This window comes from Venturia canescens, chromosome 1 (assembly GCF_019457755.1).
Source record: "Venturia canescens isolate UGA chromosome 1, ASM1945775v1, whole genome shotgun sequence".
Lineage (NCBI taxonomy): Eukaryota > Metazoa > Arthropoda > Insecta > Hymenoptera > Ichneumonidae > Venturia > Venturia canescens.
The window spans coordinates 30,012,394-30,019,456 of record NC_057421.1 but is presented as its reverse complement, the minus strand read 5'-3'; the positions used below and the strand labels follow the sequence as shown (position 1 = coordinate 30,019,456).

The 7,063-nt window shown below is 35.0% G+C and overlaps 1 long non-coding RNA gene across 1 annotated transcript; it reads right to left on the bottom strand.

The window, feature by feature from the left end:
• Positions 1-458: 458 nt before the first annotated feature.
• On the bottom strand, positions 459-1,752 carry LOC122409093 (uncharacterized). The gene is made up of 3 exons (XR_006260600.1): positions 1,344-1,752; positions 950-1,252; positions 459-836 (listed from the first exon to the last, which is right to left on the bottom strand). It is a non-coding gene; the product is annotated as an uncharacterized lncRNA (long non-coding RNA).
• Between the last annotated feature and the right edge of the window lie 5,311 nt (positions 1,753-7,063).

Below are 7,063 nucleotides of genomic sequence, written 5' to 3'. Positions count from 1 at the left end.
AAGTTGAGGGAAATAAGCTAATGTGGAATACAAAATAACGTGTATAATGCTAATCGAAAAAAAATCATCACCAATTTTCAGGTTCTTTCATAAAATGGTTTGTTTGTGAGAGCCGTTTGAAAATTCTGTGACGTCATAAAGCTGGTATATTCGCGTATATAAGAGTAGCGGCAGGGCTCGCGCTGGCTTTTCTTTTGCGCTGCAGTTTTTCCTTTTAATACACTTGGCGTCGAGCCGCTACCGCGTCTCTCGATCCCAAATTAGCTGCACTTTAATTTCGTCAGTTTATTTTGCATTTTTGAAGGATAAACCGATGTGAATTCAATTCGGGTGGACCACTGAGTTTTACTTAAATAAATAAGGGATAATTTTGTAAACAAACATCGTGTGCCTAAAAAAACTGATTAGGAGAAAAAATAATTCATTTTTTTCAGTTACATATATAAGGAAATCGGTTCTGCATTGGGATAAAAATATCTTGCTTTTCAGCAAATTCTTTATTTCAACGTATAATCTCGACTAATCTGAATTTTGGTGTACAGAACAAGCAGAAAAGAAGTTTTATATTATAAAAAATGCATGAAATCAACTAAAGTTAACAAATTGCAGATATGCTCGTACGTTTTTGCTCTGTACTGGCCTAGATTATTCAGAATGATTGCCACATAAGGCGCGCATGTTTGTTAATTTGATGAAATGGAGTTTCTTGATGAAAGATTTAGGGCAGCGAGCATAGTTAAGTTACGTGAGATGCCTTGGTTTTGGATAACGAACTTGTCCAAGTTCTCTTCATCACGTAGTAGAGTTTTCGGTATTTGAACAAGTCAGTTCTGCCACTGCGATGTTTCCGACGTTAAAAGCATAAAGTTTATAAGATTAATACATTTTTCTAACAGACTAATGCACACACAGTAATACACACACAGTCCAATAAAAAAAACGTCATTACCTGAATGGACGTCTGACGCCTGTAGTAAAATATTCTGTTTGTCCTGCCATATCGACTTTGATGTATGCCGTTCAACAGAAATTCTTGAATGTTTTTGGCAGAGGGACCGCTGTTTATAAGCTCCACGAATGTACATGAGTATCCCATTGGCAACACTCATATCCATTATTCGCACCTCCGCTCTTTGAATGTGTGCACCATACTTATTTCGATAAGTTATACCTCGTTTGTTCGAATTGCTTGAAAAGTTACAGTGTTCTGTAAAACGCCTTCATTTTCACGCATCTCTGTCGAGATACCGATCTAATAGAAATTATCGATCGGTGCAAATAAGAATTAAGATTGGTGCGGATAATTAACTGCTAAACATATAACTAGCGATCTCAAAATTTACCCAGGCCCGAGATTTCATTATCGATTCTGGAATTGTTTTTTCGCTGCCAATCGGAACAAACAGTTTTGAAGCACAGCAAATATCTAATAATCGTGATGTCGGAATGAGTATGTTGATGTGTAGACAGATTTCCATCGTTCGTATTTCTTCCCTTTAGCGAACGTCCTGTGTTCTGTTAAATATCGCTCCATCTTATTTAAAATACAAAAAATTTCATAATTTATTTTATCATAAGGTCTATCAGATGTTATCAGATGCCTTATCAAATAGAGGATCATTCGATACAAATAATAAATATCGTATGGGGTGAACTGAAGCGTAGCTATTTTCAATTAAAAACCACAGTATCAAGCTTATTATCAATGTGGCTGAAATTTTTCTTCTTTTTTTTTTATAAATAAAAATTGGTTGGAAAAATTTAAAACAAAAGAAATTTCAATTGTATATTTTTGTACAATGGCGTGTTGATAAAATGGTACTCTTTGAATTGACGTTGGCAGCAAAACAAAGAGAATTTTCATCCCAGCGACTTGATTCAAACTGCATTTTGTAGGGGAAACGTATATTTTCAGTATAACGTGGCCGTTTTTTATTAACTTTTTTTTTATAAACCATTTTATATTGAAAAATCAACAGAAATTGTGATTTCTGTCTCGTCATTTTTTTTTTCTAAACGATATTTTGAAAATCTCCTACGTCATTCGATAGCTAATAGCTTATATTTTAAGAATCTTTTTGGTTTTTTGTCCTGAGATGTTCCGTTTTTGAGATTTGCTGTCAATGCCGATTCAAATGGTGCCATTTTCTACACACCATTGTACAAAAAAATACTATGAACAAAATTGAAAAAAAAAAATTTTCAGCACTTCTGAGTATGTAAAAGATGTGTACAAGGTTTTATTTAAATCCATCCAACCAATTTTTATTTATAAAATAAATTAAAATACACCTAAAATTCAAACGTTTACACTGTTCATAGCCTTTAAATCGGGAAAAAATCTCGGTGCAGAAATGTTCTTATCATTTTGCACCGAAATGCAAAGTGTTCATATCACTTTACAATCGGAAGTACTGATTTATTCCGACGACAAACAATCGCATCCAATAGGACTTTTGTTGCGATGAAGCTTCGAAGATAAGCAAAGATATCTGTACAATAGCACATGCAAGATGAAAATGTAAAACCAAATCTCGTGTAGGGAACATATCATGCAATATTTACAAAGGAAGACTCATTAGATTAAAACCTTTATTATCAAACGTTCCAATTGCGTTCATCGGTTTATGTTTCATATGAACCATCGGATATTATAAGGACTTGAATATTTCGTGTATAGAAACCAATTAGCTTGATGGATTTCGATGCATAATAAATCGTGAGGAGTTGCCACAAAGCAAGCAGTTCTTATGGAACGTGGATGAGGAATCATCAAATCGATTTATGGAGACATCGCATCAGTTAATTGGGAATTATAAATAACACAAAGTACTACAAAAAAATTAAAACCAGAAAAATCGGAAAAGTCAAAATATCAAAGAAAAAAAAATTTCAACCGTAAAGAAATGCAAACATAAAATATTAAAAAAATAAAAATAAAAATAAAAAAAAATTGAATCACAGAAATTCCATAGAAAAAATTTAGAAAATAAACTTGGCTGTTATACTTAGCGTTTTTTTTTCTAGCTCAAATTTACCTACATGTCATACTCACGAATTTGAAATTTTAATCACCAAATTTGTTGTTTCAATTGTTTTACTTGCAAGTTTTTTCGTTTATAATTTTTTTGAATTTTTTGTGACTCTGATATTTTCTATCTTGCAATTAAATTGTTGTTACCATTTATTTCTATGAATTTACAGATTTGACTTCATTTATACATTTTATTTAAGATAGTTTTTTATAACTTCCATAATAAGTCGCTTATTTGAAGGAATTTTTGAGGGGAAGGAACAATCTACTTTTTATCCATCATTGAAGTTTTTGGCACGATTTGGTTATTTTGTGTATTATTTTAGGTTTGCTTGACGACTTTTTATGTACTGTGAATCTGAAATGTTACGGAATATATTGAAAAATCAGAATAATGATCGTTCAGATTTATGTATCTCTTCTTCGTCATGTTACGAAAATCAAGAGATAACACTGGCACACAAAAAACTGGATTTTTTCCTCTCTTCATTTCTCTCTTGTTCCAGCAATTTACCCAAACAATCAAGAAATAAGTGAAAAGGAGCGAGAAAGAGATAAAGAGAATATGGAAAGAGATAAAGGAACCCGCTGCGTGGGTCAATTAAACAAAAACGTTACAAAAGAAGAACAGTATGAGATTAATGAAGTTCTTTCCTCGTTCGTATATCGCTGTTGCATCTGACTCTCGTATATACGACCAAGATTAACGGGATTCGGATCCAGTGCGTCAAAATCCGAGAAAAACACACTTGAACTGTGTTAATAACATTTTTCACATATTTAACTGCGATGTATCGCAATTTTCACTCATTTTAGTGGTTTGTTGGAATTCACTGAAAATTTTCCAAAGTATATTGGCCAGTCTGACCTCGGATTCGGATTTAGCGCGTCTGATTAATCGATCGGAACATTTCCGTGCTCATTCTCTCTGTATTTTCAGTCTCCACATCTTTTTTTTATTCATTTGCATAACTCCATTAGTTTGATGGGCAAAACTTAAAGATTTGTTTTTTTCATTAATTCTCTAAGGAGGCTCAATCGCGAGGGCCTACGCATTAGAAAAAACATCTTTAGATGTGTGTGCAGAATCGTTGGGTGCGTCCAGAATATTATTGAATGTGCGTACGAAAACTGAAACGAGCGCATGCACGCATGCAAATCTACACATTATCCACACTCGAATCACTCAACTGTTTCACATGTTCAATTATTTCGCACACACATATGTTCCGAAACCACTGAACAATTCCGCACACACATCCAAAGCTGTTCTGCGAAGATTATCAAAAATACACGCAGCTGATTGTAAACACAGTTCTGTCGTAGCGAATTCTAGATTTTTTGGTATCCTTAGCACTCCTCCATATTTCATCGGAGTTATGTTGAGTCCCTCATTCCTCTTCATGGGGATAAGGTAACTTTACATACTTTTAACTTGGTTTTTTACGACGTTGGAAGTCTTCCCTCTCATTCTAATGATATGTTACACCATCATGTAGTGATAACGAATGCTCAAAAAACAATTGGAGTTGATTCGAACAGAAGCCCTGATTCTACAATTTTACCAATAATTTTTTATATCTTATCAATATTGACGTTTGTGAATTTTCAGATACGGTCATGCAGCATTTAAGAAAGAAATGTTCCGTGAGAATCTGGCGTTGATGGGAGAAAGAAATGAGGCAAGGGGAGCGAAGTGTTAAAATGTATAAAGAGTCAGTTTATTTCGTGTGATGTCCGTTTACAATAAAATCGATGCCCGACAATGAATAGAGGCCCGAATGTAACCCGAAAATGAGACTGTGAAGTTCGTGCTAGTGAGTGTAATCCCAAAAATATGAGAAATCCGATAATGGTTCATCCCGAAAAGTATGTGTTAAATGTAATAGTAAATATCCCAAACCGATAGAGCACTATATTTTTTGGTGAAAGCCCGTGACCCCCTTTGATTTTTACCGAAAGAGAAACGACTGAAAAAAAGCATTTCAACACGCACTTCGCGCATGCGTTGTGCGTCGCCTCGATTCCGTGAGAACAATCCACCTATATGACAATGAAGTCCTGAATTTTCGGTAGCCCAGGAACTAGCGACGTCGGCGGCGAAGCGTGAACCCGATTGTAAAACACGCTCTGACCGAAACCTCGCCAATTCCTGAACAATGATTCAAGCTACAGTGTTCCAAAAAGTCGCGATTGACAGAAAAATATAAATTAAAAATACGTTAACTTTCAATATCCTCTGAGCTATTATAATAATTTTATTATTAAAAAAAAAAATGAGTTTTCGAAAACAGTTGGAAACGCGATGGCTCCTGTTTTTATGCCCAAACATGAGAAGAGCAGGCTGAGAGAAAAATAATTAATAACAAAATATTAAAGTTACTGATCTCTTTAAATTTAATAATTTTTTGGATCGGTTGATGTATGATTTCGAGGGCTCTCCAAGAAACTTCGCCTTGGGCGAGACCAATACTTGGATGGGTAACCGTTTCACTATAACCGAAACAGTTTTGGTGAAATAAAAAAAAAAGGTAAACTTAGAGTGATGACCTGAGTTGGGCTCGAAAGGCCCAAAGAGGAATACACAAAAACAAAAAAAAAATGGAAAGGAAAAAAATATATCCACCGCAATCACTTGTATGATGGGTAAATTCTGGAATGCAGTTTACAAATTCAGCGAGTGTACTTTGCAAAGTGATAAGTAATATCGCTCATGTGAGATCCTTTACTGTTGGCATAACATCGTTGCGTTCACCGTTAACGGAAAACTTTGCTGGCCCCAGGTGGGGCAGTATTGAGAGGGTAAGTTCGCCGGGCACAAAAATAGTCTTTACCTCGCTTGAACGATCTTGGTGGTTGCAAGTTGTCGGTAATGGTACAACCACCGATGTTACCGCACGTTGGGAGAATGGAAATGCCCGATGGTATGATCGGCGATTTGGTGAAAATGATAGGCAAATCAATGAACTTCACCCTGGATTACATGTGATCGGTTGACCACGAAGATCGATCATGCGTACTTATAGATTCAAAATTTTCGGTCAGAGTTGTTGCAGTGGTCTTCAGTACTCTGAAGAAGTACACAAGAAATGTGGAATGATTGTTTACAATGTGCGATCGTTCAACATGGCTAGTACTTGTGGTCATTCAATTTTCATATAGATCAATATATAGAAACGAATTGGGACAATGTAACCTTCATAATATATGATATTTTCGTTAGATTTCGTTCGACGTTGAAGTTTGTGGGCTAACAACCAAACATGGCTGCTTGACAATATTTCTCCGGTTTCGGCTATTACCTGCTTATGTACTCGTACAATCCCACTTGGGTCACCCGATGGAAAATATCATGATCCTAGTTCGGGTTTTCAAACTATGGATGATCCTGCTCACTTTTGATCAGAATTCACAGGCAGCATTAGCACAATAAATATTATTTAAAATCTGAAATAAAACCCATTCTCGATGCTGTGTACTTAGTATGAGATTGTTAACGATACGCAGGTTTGGTCGAGTAAAGCAATTTGTAGACGTACGACAGAAAGTTATTGGATTTTCATGATTCATAAGATTTATCGATGTGTTTTCGCAAGTCATCGAATTTATTGGTGACGTTGTTCCATGGTCTTCAGAGACGTAAAAAAGTCATCTACTGAGATCAATTATTTGATTCAGTATTTAGGTAAAATAGCTTCATGCTGTTGTTGATTAGGTGGACAGTTGTATTCAGCTGCTTACTTATATTATTGATTATTTATCGTTTTAATGTAAGGTCAAGGAATTTAATTGCAGTTGATATGTTTGTTACACGTAGGTATAAGGATTTTATAATTCAGTAGGGAATTCTTAAAAATTGACCAATCTTTAGTAAAGATACACGGCCCGTCTTAATTTCCTCTGCCTACAAAATTCTTTTTTTTAACTCATAGATTTAACGAACCAACACAATTGATACAAATGGTTTGTCCTATTTCAATTGAGTTTGAAACATAGTCGATATGTCTATTTTCACCAGTAATCGATAGA